The sequence below is a fragment of the Anolis sagrei genome, chromosome Y, assembly GCF_037176765.1.
Source record: "Anolis sagrei isolate rAnoSag1 chromosome Y, rAnoSag1.mat, whole genome shotgun sequence".
In the NCBI taxonomy this organism is placed as follows: Eukaryota; Metazoa; Chordata; class Lepidosauria; order Squamata; family Dactyloidae; genus Anolis; species Anolis sagrei.
Window position 1 is genome coordinate 47,136,818 of NC_090035.1, and position 14,456 is coordinate 47,151,273.

The 14,456-nt window shown below is 39.5% G+C and overlaps 1 pseudogene; it reads left to right on the plus strand.

Moving 5' to 3' along the window:
- LOC137095617 (sorting nexin-29-like) overlaps window positions 1-14,456 on the plus strand; it is a 177,057-nt pseudogene that overhangs the window by 23,118 nt on the left and 139,483 nt on the right.

A 14,456-nucleotide genomic window follows, 5' to 3' on the forward strand; every position in this document is an offset into this window, starting at 1 on the left:
TACAAATTTTACAGAAGAAATACAGTTACAGGTAAGGAACCTATATATCTCTCTTTTTAAAAAACTACACAACTAAATTATACCTGCTACTACTACAACAATACAACTAAAGCATAACAGAACATAAAGAGAAAACACACACACACAAGTAACAAACAGAATTATTAATCTATGGGCCCCTTACTATCTGAAGGATTTTATTTCTTAATCACCCTTCTGCTTTTGGTACTATTACAGAGCTTTTCAAACTGTGTATTGTGACACGTTAGCTACAGTGTGTAGGCCTGTCATGTGAACCTAACGAGAAAATTCTGAGTCTGTGAAATAAGTAATAAATCATAGATTTTCAAAAATATAAATGAAAGTTTTTTCATGAGATATGTTGTTCCCCTATACATTTTGTTAATATAAATTTTTGCATATGCCAGAATTTCTTATAAGAGGTTGGTTTATTCTCTGCAGTTGTGAGTAAAACCGCGTCGTGAAAGAATGCATGCCTAAAAAGTGAGTCACCTAGAGGACATGTTTGGAGAGCTTTGCTCTACTAATTCATACATCCCTGAATTGACAAATGCTCCATCCCCCTGAGATGATGTTCTCAGGCAGAGGACACAATGGAAAAATAGAACACTAAGGAGCACGCAAGTATGCCTTCATTCAGCTCACATAAACAGTCAACTTTAACCAAATAGATACAAGCCCCCTCCCCCCCCCAAAACGCAATAGAACAACAGAACCCTAATTGAGCACACAAGCAAGCAAACAAGCTTCCTTTCATCTCACCCAAAGAAATAAAACAAGCTCTACCCAACAAATTCCCAAAAGATTTTCTGGAGCTGGGCATATTTAACTCTAACAGACACAAGCATAAATTATGTGTGTGTAGGAGGGTGTCAACCCCATTTTCATGGAAGGCCACATCCGTCTTATGGTCAATTTCAAAAAGCTGTTGAATCCATGGATGGAGAATCCATGGACACAGGGCCAACTGTAATTTTTTTTACATATTAGTTGAAGCTGGTGGCCTCCTGGTGGTGTAGAAGGTTAAACCGTTGAGATACTAAACTTGCTGACCAGAAAGTTGGAGGTTCAAATCCGGGGAGCAGGGTGAGCTCCTGCTGTTAGTCCCAGCTTCCACCAACCTAGCAGTTTAAAAACATGCAAATGTGAGTAGATTAATAGGTACCGCTCCGGTGGGAAGGTAACGGCGCTCCATGCAGTCATGCTGGCCACATGACCTTGGAGGTGTCTACGGACAACTCCGGCTCTGTGGCTTAGAAATGGAGATGAGCACCACCTCCCAGAGTCGGACTCGACTGGACTTAATGTCCTTTACCTTTACCTTAGTCGGAGGAAACCTTTACTTTTACCTTAGTCGGAGCTCTTTAGTATTTACCCAGTTTTGGCCCCCAGATGTTATTGAACAACAACGCACATCATTTTTATTGTCCACCATGTACACTAGGGATAATGGGAATTGCAGCCTAACAGTATTTGTGGCGCTAAGGTTAAAGGGATTTTTAAAGTCACACATCCTGTCCACAAGCCTTATATCTAAATTTAAATCCCACTTTCCTGACTAAACAGACCAAATATAGCTTTCCAGATGTTACTTAATCACAGTTCCCATCAGCTCCTGATGAGGATGTCACCTGATGAGGAATAAAGGAGTTGCAGTCCACCATCTGGAGGGCCACATAAAATAATGTGGCTGGCTGTATATGGTCCACAGACCTTGAGTTTGTCACGTGATTTGTTCTGTCTGTCACACCATACTTATGCAAAATACCCCTCTTGGCCCTTCCTATTCACTAAGCTCCTCTTTGCCAAGCTCCAAGGACTGAGGATCGAGAGAGGTCCTGGCTGCTAACTCCTCCCCCCAGATATGTTTCTGATTCATTTGTGAATGATCTCATAAACTGTGTTGAAATTTGAATTTTTTGGGTCTTTTTTCTAGAATTAAAATTCAGGAAAGAACAAATAAAGAAGAAGAAAATCACAAATATTATTTTATTCGACGAGGACACAAAGAAAGTATTGGGAATGTCTTAAGGGCAACAGTGATAGGTGGAAACTCAGAACAAAATTCAGACAGACCTTTGGTTCTCCATCAATAGACTCGCTAACAAACCTGAATGTAGACCAAAGTGTATCTTTGCTGAAAAATGATTCTGTGCACTAAATGGAGAATGCACATTTCCAAAACTAGACGTACAAAGCATTGATGATGAAGATGCGGAAGAAAATGAGGAGACTTACAGTGAAATGTCAGGAACGCAGAGTGTGAAAGAAAGCATGGAGTATTGTGTAAAGTGAGTATTATTCCAGAGAGAATTATGAATGGAACTTTAGTGTTTACCAAGAAAGGCAGTTTCTCAAAGTGTTCCCATTATTCTTATTCTTATTCTTAATGAATAAGAATAAGGAAGCTGAAGAATTTTAGATGGAGGATTGTCAGAAACAGTGTGCCAGTTGCGCTATTAAACAGAGTGAAGCATCTGCCTCTGGGAGCAGTTTTGCAGTCAGGAATGTTGATTTATTTATTTGTTTAAATATTTATATCCTGCCTTCTGTCTAGAGATCTCAGGACAGCATGCAATAAAAACAGTAGAACACATTTGAAACAGTGTAAGTAATAAGTAATTTTAAAGGGCTAAAGATATTAAACTACTTCACATGTTTAAAAGGTGGTTTTGTAACTGCTAGTGATAGAGGTAAAGTGCTCCATTCATTCTATCTCCTGTTTCAAAATATTCTCTCCTGACATTTCATCTGCATCTATGGCAACCATCCTCAGAGGTAGTGAGGTCTTTTGGAACTAGCAAAATGGGTTTATATATCTGTGGAATGACCAGGGTGGTACAAAGAACTCTTGTCTGTTGGAGCTAGGTGTGAATGTTTCAACTGACCACCTTGATTAGCATTTGATGGCCTGGCAGTGCCTGGGGCAATCTTTTGTTGAGAGGTGATTAGATGTCCCTGTTTGTTTCCTTTCTGTTGTTTTGCTGTTGTAATTTAAGAGTTTTTTTTTAATACAGGTAGTCAGACTTTGTTCATTTTCATGGTTTCCTCCTTTCTATCGAAATTGTCCGCATGCTTGTGGATTTCAATGGCTTATCTGTCTGGCATGTTGGTTGTTAGAGTGGTCCAGCATTTCTGTGTCCAGGAAAGAATGCCTCTAGAACATGGCCATATAGCCCAAAAAACCCTACAACAACCCAGTGATTCCAGCCATGAAAGCCTTCGACAATACATTGAGAGATCAACTGCCTCTGGTGATCATACCATACAAAGATATGCAATGATACCGTATATATTCTCTCTTTCTGTTACAGTTATAGAAACATTTATGAGAATATATGGCTGGATTTATTGAATCCTTACCTGTCATGCAGAGGTTGCAGACAGAACAATGTCTAATTATAAATTAGCATTTGTTGTTCAGTCGTCTCCGACTCATCGTGACCTCATGGACCAGCCCACGCCAGAGCTCCCTGTCGGCTGTTACCACCCCCAGTCACTTCAAGGATGCCATCCATCCATCTTGCCCTTGGTCGGCCCCTCTTCCTTTTTCCTTCTACTTTCCCCAGCATAATTGTCTTCTCTAGGTTTTCCTGTCTCCTCATGATGTGGCCAAAGTATTTCAACTATCAATTAGCACAGTGGTACTTTATTTAGCTCATTATGCTTTGTAAGAAAATGCTACCAGAATATCTAAAGTTTTGTGTCCATTTATATGTAAACATTTACATCTCGAAACATCCAGGTATACCTTTCAGAAAGTGCTAATCTTTCCAAATTATATAATTACTAGCTTGGGTGCTCACCATTGCTGGGATTATTTGAAAAAGTCAATTTTTTTATTGTACATCATGAATATGGTTGTGGATTAACTACAACTGACATCATGCTAAGTTAACCCTGAGAAATTCCATCAGTACTTAAAGTTTGTTATGTTGGGCAAGTTTGCTCTGGATGCATCATTGGTGGGGTTCAGTGTGCTCTCTGGCTGCAGGGAAGCTACAACTCCCACTATGGTTAGTCAGACCCCTCAAACTCCTCCAGTAGGTTGAGTTAGTCATGGGGGTTCTGTGTGCCAAGTTTAGTCCAGGTCCATCATCAGTGGAGGTCACAGTTTTCCTGGTTGTGGGTGAACTACAACTCCCAGAAAGGAAGGTCAGTTCCCCAGAAAACTCTCCAGTAATCAAATTTCGGCATATCAGGTATATTTGCCAAGTTTGGTCCAGAACCATCAGTGTTTAGGTTCACAGTACCCTAACCCTAACCCTACAACTCCTTCAAATCAAGGTGAATTTTCTTCCAGTATTTTTTGCTGGTCATGGGGGCTCTGTGTGCCACGTTTGGTCCAAATCCAACTTTGGTGGAGTTCAGAGTGCTCATTGATTGCAGGTGAACTGTAAATCCCAGTACCTACAACTAAAAAATGTCCAGGCCAATTCCCCTCAAAACCCACCAGTATTCAAATTAGGGCATATCAGGTATGCATGCCAAGTTTGGTCCAGATCCATCATTGTTTGGGTTCATAGTGCATTCTGTATGTAGGTGAACTACAGCTCCTCTAAATCCCTCCAAAGACCTCCAGTATTTTTTGTTTGTCATGGGGGTTCTGTGTGCCAAATTAGTTCCAGGTCCATCGTTGGTGGAGTTCAGAATGCTCTTAGATTTCAGGTGAACTATACATCTCAGTACCTACAACTCATGGTGAATTCTCCCCAAACCACTCTAGTATGTTCAGTTGCGGATCAATTCCTGTTTGCTGTTGTTGTTCATTCGTTCAGTCGTCTCCGACTCTTCGTGACCTCATGGACCAGTCCACGCCAGAGCTCCCTGTCAGCCGTCACAACCCCCATCTCCTTCAAGGTCAGTCCAGTCACTTCAAGGTTCCATCCATCCATCTTGTCCTTGGTCGGCCCCTCTTCCTTTTGCCTTCCACTTTCCCCAGCATAATTGTCTTCTCCAGGCTTTGCTGTCTCCTCATGATGTGGCCAAAGTACTTCAACTTCATCTCTATTATCCTTCCCTCCAATGAGCAGTTGGGCTTTATTTCCTGGAGGATGGACTGGTTGGATCTTCTCGCAGTCCAAGGCACTCTCAGAACTTTCCTCCAAGACCACAGCTCAAAAGCATCGATCTTCCTTCGCTCAGCCTTCCCTAAGGTCCAGTTCTCACATCTGTAGGTTACTACAGGGAATACCATGGCTTTGACTATGCAGATCTTTGTTGCCAATCTGATGTCTCTACTCTTTATTATTTTATCGAGATTGGACATTGCTCTTCTCCCAAGAAGTAAGCGTCTTCTGATTTCCTGGCCACAGTCTGCATCTGCAGTAATCTTTGCACCTAGAAATACAAAGTCTGTCACGGCCTCCACGTTTTCTCCCTCTATTTCCCAGTTATCAATCATTCTTGTTGCCATAATCTTGGTTTTTTTGATGTTTAGCTGCAACCCAGCTTTTGCGCTTTCTTCTTTCACCTTGATTAGAAGGCTCCTCAGCTCCTCCTCGCTTTCGGCCATCAGAGTGGTGTCATCTGCATATCTGAGGTTAATGTTTCTTCCAGCAATTTTCACCCCAGCTTTGCATTCATCAAGCCCTGCTCATCGCATGATGTGTTCTGCATACAAGTTAAAAAGGTTGGGTGAGAGTATGCAGCCTTGCCGTACGCCTTTCCCAATCTTGACCCAGTCTGTTGTTCCGTGGTCAGTTCTTACTGTTGTGACTTGGTCCTTGTACAGATTTCTCAGGAGAGAGACAAGGTGGCTTGGTATGCCCATCCCACCAAGAACTTGCCACAGTTTATTATGATCCACACAGTCAAAGGCTTTAGAATAGTCAATGAAGCAAAAATAGATGTTTTTCTGAAATTCCCTGCCTTTCTCCATTATCCAGCGGATATTGGCAATCTGGTCTCTCGTTCCTCTGCCTGTTCTAAACCCAGCTTGAACATCTGGCAACTCTCGCTCCATGTATTGCTGGAGTCTTCCTTGCAGGATCTTGAGCATTACCTTACTAGCATGAGAAATAAGGGCCACTGTACGGAAGTTGGAGCAGTCTTTCGCATTTCCTTTTTTTGGTATGGGGATGTAAGTTGATTTTTTCCAGTCTGATGGCCATTCTTGTGTTTTCCATATTTGCTGGCATACGGCATGCATCACCTTGACAGCATCATCTTTTAAGATTTTAAACAGTTCAGCTGGGATCTTGTCGTCTCCTGCTGCCTTGTTAGCAATGCTTCTTAGACCCGTCGCAAACTCTGTTCCTGCGGGAGCAAACCTTGCTAGCATGTCCCTGACGTCATGAGACTCCGCCTCTCGCCCCGCCCCTTTCTCCGCCTCTTTCTCCTTGCGAGAGTGGTTTTTCCTTTGCTAGGGCAGCATTGCCAGCATACTCTCTCAGTTGGCAGAATTCAACTGAGAGGAAATGCGGGCAATGCTGCCCTAGCAAAGGAAAAACCACACTGGCAAAGAGAAAGGGGCGGAGAAAGGGGCGGGGAGAGAGGCGCAGGCTCATGACGTCAGGGACGTGCTAGCAAGGTTTGCTCCCGCAGGAACAGAGTTTGCGACGGGTCTTAAGGTCCATTCAACCTCACTCCTCAGGATGTCTGGTTCTAATTCATTCACCACACCGTCAAAACTATCCTCAATATTATTATCCTTCCTATACAGATCTTCTGTATAGTCTCGCCACCTTCTCTTGATCTCTTCAGCTTCTGTTAGGTCCCTTCCATCTTTGTTTCTTATACCAATTTTTGCCTGAAATTTACCAATGTTTCTAATTTTTTGGAAGAGGTCTCTTGTCCTTCCTATTCTGTTGTCTTCTTCCACTTTCATGCATTGCTTGTTTAAAAATAGTTCCTTATCTCTTCTGGCTAACCTCTGGAATTGCGCATTTAACTGGGCATATCTCCCCTTATCACTGTTTCTTTTTGCTTTCCTCCTTTCTTGGGCTACTTCCAGTGTCTCAGCAGACAACCATTTTGCCTTCTTGGTTTTCTTTTTCTTTGGGACGTACTTTGTTGCCGCCTCCTGAACAATGTCTCGGACTTCTGTCCATAGTTCTTCTGGGACTCTGTTTACTAAATCTAGTCCTTCAAATCTGTTCTTCACTTCCACTGTATATTCGCTAGGAATGTTAGTGAGATCCTGTTTGCTGAGTGCCATAAAAAGAATAGGAAAGGGTTAAGGGAGAAGCAGTGGATGAGGTCATGCAAATTCCACACAAGTGGAGAGAGTAAGTAACACTGGGACGTCTGTGGTGAAAGAAACACATAAAATCTAGGATGAAATGGTCTCCATATGAAAGCTGTCACTTGATTGGGGGTCATTATGGTGAAGGACATTGGCAGGGCTCTTGTACATGTTTATGACTCTCTCTATAATCTGTAATGTCATTGGAGGGAGGGCCTTTGGTGTCTCCTGAGTAGTGAGAGTTATAGCTATTTTGTGGAAGTGAAAGCCTGTCTGTGCAAGTGGACACCTCAGCCTCATACACACACATATATTTTCACTCATTTTCACTTTTATTATGTGCATAGATATAGATATTGTAGATACTCTTGAAGAGTTGTTATGAAATGTAGATCGCCATGTTGAATAGATTTGTTTTGGGATGAGAGGAAACAATGGCTATTTCCTGTAGCCTTCTTTTGATGTTCGCATGGGATACTGACATGATTTTAATTCAGTTTTAAGTATTTCTGACTAGATACTAAAATTTAAATTTTGTGACATTTCTTATGACATTTCAACATTTATGTTTTGATTTAAATTATATCCCACTTTCCATCCATATAAATCCTAAAGTTACTGGAAATGGATTCTAACAGGATGACACTGGAGACTACATGTTTTATTGTCTTTTATATATGTTTTTACATTGTTATATTGATTGTTTTTAATGAATGTATGGCATTGAATTTGTGGTGACCTGTAACCCGCCTTGAATCGCCATATGACTGAGAAAGGCAGGCTATAAATATCGTAAATAAATAAAATAATAAATAATAAAGTGGGTCACATAATACCCATTTGGGGAAAAAACTCTTTTGAGGAAAAATATATGTGCAGGATATTGTTTTAAAAACTAGAAACAGAAGGTTGACTGTACCTTATTGCTCTTTCTGGCTTAGTTATTTCTGTCATGAATGTTTTGTAGCTTTAAAAAAGTTCAAAACTTTTACAGCCCCTATTTTAAGCCGCGATATAGACATTTTCACTTTTTAAAATAGAGAAAGCTAGGAAACTGCTTAATAATTGTGTGATCGGGAAGAAGCAAAGCTGTCTGGAGAACTCTAAAAGTTCAGGGTATAGAGACAGTAGTTCCTTGTGCTTGAAAAACAAAATAAGTTGATGGAAAAGTAGAACACTGGGAGTAGTAGATGTGCACTGAAATGTTATTTGCTACTGTTTTTGTCCTCCTCTGAATTGAGTCTCCATAGAAATTCTACTGGACAGAGTCTGGGAGTGTGTGGGCTGTAATACAAAAAAGCCATGGTTGTTATTAAGAGGCCAAGAGGATTTTGCAGACATGGGAACATTGCATGAGCCAATGCCAACTATATGTTGAGAGCAGGATTGTCCATCACTGTTAGGATCCAATTCAAGAGTAATAAACCAGTTAAGAGTCTTGAAGTGCAGCAGGAACTTCCAAATGTATCACCAGTTTGTGTGTTGTTTTTATTGAATGGCCCTGACCTGACTTGTTTAACAGAGGAGAGGCCTGACTGACCCTTGGCTGTCTGGCACTGTGGCCCCATGTACACTGCCATATAATGCAGCTTCATAATGCAGTTTAACTGCATTGTGAAAGGCTGATAGTTTGAAGCCCAGGTTGGAGTGAGCTTCTGTCCTTTAGCTTAGCTTCTAGCTACGTTACAGTTTGAAAGCAAAATGTGAGTAGATAAATAGGTAGCGCTTAAAGTGGAAAGGCATTTAAGGTACCTGTAAGGAAATGCCAGAACAATGCCAGCAATTTGATCAAGAAGGAAGTTTACAAGCAAAGTTCTTCGGCAGGGAATATGGAGCGACAGCCCCCTCCCCCAGTGTCCAGAACTGTGCACAAGCTTCCAAGATGCCAAAGATGAGAAAGGCCTATATATACCTCTATCTGTGTACAATTGTCTGTCTTGTCAGTGTATAAATGGCATCGAATGATTGCCGTATGTGTTCTGTGATCCACCCTGAGTCTCCTTCAGGGTGAGAAGGGCAGAATATAAATATTGTAAATAAATAAATAAACCACATTGTATGGCAGTGTAGACATATATAATCCATTTCAATGCAGTTAAACTGCATTCTGAAACTGCATCATATGGCAATATGATGGGGTCTATAGCCCCTTCTGCACTGCCATATAATCCAGAGTATTAAACCAGATAATCCACATTATGGATTATCCACAATCCAATTCAAGGCAGATAATCTGGATTTTATATGGCAGCATAGAAGGGGCCTGAGTCTCTTGGATGTTTTCCCTTCCTTCCTAGCAAGTTGAGTCTGGATGAAGAGAATTAGAGAGGGAGGGAGAGAGAGAGGGAGAGAGAGAGAATGACAGCTTGATGTATTTCTTTTTCCGTAGTATATTACACATGGCTTTACGTTGTGAAATGGAGGCATACTTGTTAAACTCTGACCTTATTCACATTTTTTTTTTCAAAATTCTTCTTTAGATCCTCTGAGGGCATGATAAGCAATTCTCTGGATAGCGCTTGGACTTCTCTTAAGATCCTGAACGATGATTCTGATGAATTGTTTCCCTTTACTACAGTAAGCTCTTTCTCCCAGACTGGTGAGCAATAATGGATAATACCGAATATATCTGTGGCCAAATGTACTGAGAGTTCAAATAATGGTAGGATGTCTGATTGAACACCCAGTGAACAGTGCTATTGTAACTACAAATTCCCCTTGACATTTAAAATTGCCATTGTTCACCAGACTACGCATTTCCACCCTGGAATCTGATAGATGTGCTGGATTCTACACCCAACATAGAAATTGTAATCTGATACATTCATGGACACCGGGTTTGAAAAAACTCTAGAATTTATCTTTTTATCTTCCATTCATCTAGTAAATTATGGTGGTGTTTCTGATTGCTTATACATTATTATTATTATTATTATTATTATTATTATTATCTCTCTTTCTCTCTCCACAAAAGAGACTCAATGCGGTTTACAGTAACACAAAATGTAATACTATTTAAAACCTAAAAATATACAAACATTAAAATATAATTAAATATTAATGGTATTAAAAATAAACTTTAAAAAGTATTTAAAGCTAAAGCCACAGCACCTCTTGACTTGATCTTCAATGCTTCCTCCTTTAAAAGCCTAAAAGAAGTTGGGTCAAAGGGGGGCTGCTGACTACTGTCACTTTGTGTGTGTTTTTAATTTTTAAGGAAATTCAGTAGTATACAATGGCATTGAGTCAAACACATAAAAGCAAAATGGAGTAATTGTAATGTTAAATTATATAAGTGTATAAGGTCTTCTGCATATTATTACTTACAAAGTAGTCAGTCATCATAAAATGTCTTTCCATAAATTAGTATGCGTAGATGGAGAATAATATCTGTGGGTTTTCTTAATGGCATGTATTAATAATGGCTGCCCTGACACGAGAAATAAATAAAATAAAGGGAAAAGAAACACAATTCAGTGAACACCATACAAATATGTTGTTGAAGGCTTTCATGGCCAGAATCACGGGGTTGCTGTGAGTTTTCCGGGATGTCTGGCCATGTTCCAGAAGCATTATCTCCTGATGCTTTACCCACATCTATAGCAGCAAATCAGACTATAAAATATTTTTAGACTTTTTTTCTCTTTAACAATTACATCTTAAAATAATCTGGCATAAAATGGTTAGTAATCTTGTAGCAGCATCGGTTCAGAAATGGGTTTTCAAACTTTTTTGCACGTGCTATTCATCTCACTTGTGGCTTAGGTGGCAGTTCTTTCATGTTTTTGCTTTTTTTTGCAAGTTGAAATCTTTCTTTTGAACTCCTACAGACAAGCTCCACACTGCAGTAGAAATAGTGAGAAAGATTATATAAAATGCATACCTTCCCATTGAGGATAGAAGCTTCATGCAATTCTTTTTGAGTATTTAAAAAATATCATTCTGAAGCATGCTAGAAGTCTGTTTTGTTGTGAAAGATATTTTCGTTGTTGATAATTTTTTGTTACATCAGCAACTCTTTAGGGCTAGCAATATGGCTAGCATGGCTAGCAATATGGCTTGTCATGGCTAGCAATATGAGATATAACTAGTCAAGTGTCATGTCAGCCTTCTTCTCCTTGAAGAATAAAGGATAGCCTCAAGGACCTGTAGTTAACAAGTGTCATTTCTGCATTTTCCTAACAGCAAAATCAAAACTTGAAAGAACACTGACAATATGTTAAAATAGCAGCATTCCTTAAAGGAAGAGAAAACTTGACACATAGTTCCAAGTGTAGCCTCTGGGAATACCTGGCTGAATGATCTTACTTCCTTTCAATGCCACTGAATTCTAAAATGGAAAGTTATCAAAACTGCATACAAAGCAGCATAAAAACATTGCCTACAAAGAAAAGAGAGATGTGATCTAGAACTATGTTATATTTATTGTAATCAGTTTATCTAATGTCTAATTTTTAGGCAGCTTGCAGAATAAGGGTGAGCACGAATGTGCTGATTTTTTTACCAGAACTGACTCAGGGAAATGCTGAACTGCATCCTAGGTATGTAGTCAATTGATTAATTTCAAAAGCAATACAGTTCGGGTGAAGTTAAACAATAAACCTTGCCTCGACAACTTGTGCTTGTCCAATTGACAAAGAAAGGGGAATCTCATTTTTTTTGGCCTTTGGTATATGTTTATATATATGCGACTGCAAGTCACAAGCAGCATTGAAACATACTGAGTCTAGTACAAATGTGAGGAAGCATCTTGTAGGCGCTGCTTCCACATATCAAATAATAGCCCTTTTTAGCATGGAGGGAAATTATCTAATTGGTAGATGAATGAGCTTTGGTCTGAATATTTTTGTTGTCTTTTTAGATACATAATAATCTGTTTTGTAGGAGTCACTATAGATTAATGTGGTCTCTTGATTTCTGTAGACCAACTGCAGATAAACAGGACTGAAAACACTGACAAAACAGTGCTGTTTGATTGTTTGACAAGAAGTGATAGTGATGATCTGCTTCTGAGAACTGCAATAAGAAAATGTAATGGAGAAAAACTTGAGTGACAGGGCACACATGTACCCTGGCAATTTGATGCCATTTGGAGGCATCTGTACAGTGAAACCGCTTCCTTCTATCCTGATTTCACCTCAGATTAAATGGTGGTGCAGTGGGTTAAACTGCTGAGCTGCTGAATTTAAAATTTAAAGGAATATCTTGAGGAGGAAAAAAGTCTCCCTTAGTTGCCATATGGAGGGATTTTGGAGGAGGATCCTTAACTTTATTTAGAAAAAGAATGACGTCTACTCTGACAAATCAAGCTGCTGAGTCACTACTGCAGAACATGAGTGCTGATATTGATTATAATAAAAGTTAAGAGGTAATAAATTGAGGTTATTGAGCTGGAGAATGGTGTGATGCTGCTGCATGGCTCCATCTGATGGCTTGAGGAAGACAATTGATTGCTGTTGGAAGCATCCTCTGAGCAGGCACCATAGAAGGTGTCTGAAGAGGCTGGAATTCTTCATAGTATTGCTCTTTTCACAAAGTGGATTTCTTCCCCAATATTGTTTCACTTATTTTTCTTTTTATTTATTTATATTTATTTATTATTTTTAAAGCAGAGTAGATGTTAAAGATCCAGTGGAAGAAAACACTGTAAATCACCTGTTGCCATCAACCAGCGTGTCAGAATCAAAGACTGTTGGTAAGTTTGTGTTGAATCAGATATGGGAGATTTACGTTTTTCTGGGTTGACCAATACCAATTCTTGTGTTAGCATAAGCTTTGACCAACTTTGATCTTATCCTTCTGTAATCCTCACAGATTATGGCAGTCCTCCACCAATGCCACACTATCATGATTTCTTTTGGGATTTCTTTTGGTTTACTAATAATAATATTATAGAAGGCATGAGGTTTGGGAAGACTGATACAAGGACTGAAGTCTCAAATGAATTTAGACCAGCATATGTCATCATCTCCAAGATAAAGATATGTATTTAACATCCAGGCACCAAACATTGTGGTGTCTTTGCTTTGTTTTTTCAAACATCCTTTCAAAAATGTAGTAAAATTTGATCATTTTTCTCTGATCCTTTTTGTTGTCTCAGACTAACCTGTTGTTTTAAGTGAAAACAACTTTTTTTGTATTTTCTTAGAAACTTAGTGTTTTATTTTGATCTAGGAGTTATTCCTTTTGTTTTTCACCCTAAATGTAAACTGCCAGAAACTTTGGGAATAGATCAGTTTTTAAATATCTTCATGCAGTAATTAATTCTAGATCTTGGATCACGAAACTTACATAAATGTTGACTTATCATAGTCCTACTGATGTAATAATAATAATAATAATAATAATAATAATAATAATAATATACTTTATTTGTATTCCAACCTATCTCCCCAAGGGATTACAGAATACATATATAACAACAGAGACAGTACATAGACAGATGCAAGACTTCGCTCTTTTTCATCTACGGCATCTGGAGACTGTGTTTGATTCTGGTCATGGGGTAGTGCTGTTGTTCCATTTTTCCATGCCAAGGAGCCTGTTGTCCACAGACACTTTCCTGATTGAGTCACTAGCATGTCTTCACTGGTGCCTTTTACCTTCCCACCAAAGCTGTGCCTATTGATGTATTCACATTTCTGTTTTTGAACTGCTAGGTAAGCAGAAGCTAGGGCTGATGGCAGACGTTCACCCTGACCTGTGGCTTGAACTGCCAACCTTCTGGTCAGCAAGATTTTCTCCAGCTGGCAGTTTAACCCAGTATGCTAATCGCAGCCCCTCTACTGTATTCTACTGTAGCTGACACTAGCCAAAAGATTTAGATAACTATGTCCACATTTATATTGCTAATATCTCTACCAAAGATGTATATGTAATAAAGTCGATTGTATGGCTTGGCAAAAGGCTGTAAAATCTGAAGTGTTCTGTTTGCTTTGCTAGAACATTTTAAAAAAGAAGATGTAGTGGCAGTTGGTAGTCTGGTGAAAGTGTGGAAGAAAAAAGTACCATATTTTCTGATGAGTGTTATAAATTGCTTGACAGAGTTATTCAGAAACAGCAATGCAATAAAGTGTTAACATTTTGGACATCAGCAGGGGGAGCAATTGCTTTTGCATTCATTGGCTGTGTGTGTTGCTGGTCAACTTTATTAAACGTATTGTCGAAGGCTTTCATGGCCGGAATCACTCAGTTCTTGTGGGTTTTTTCGGGCTATATGGCCATGTTCTAGAGGCATTTCTCCTGACGT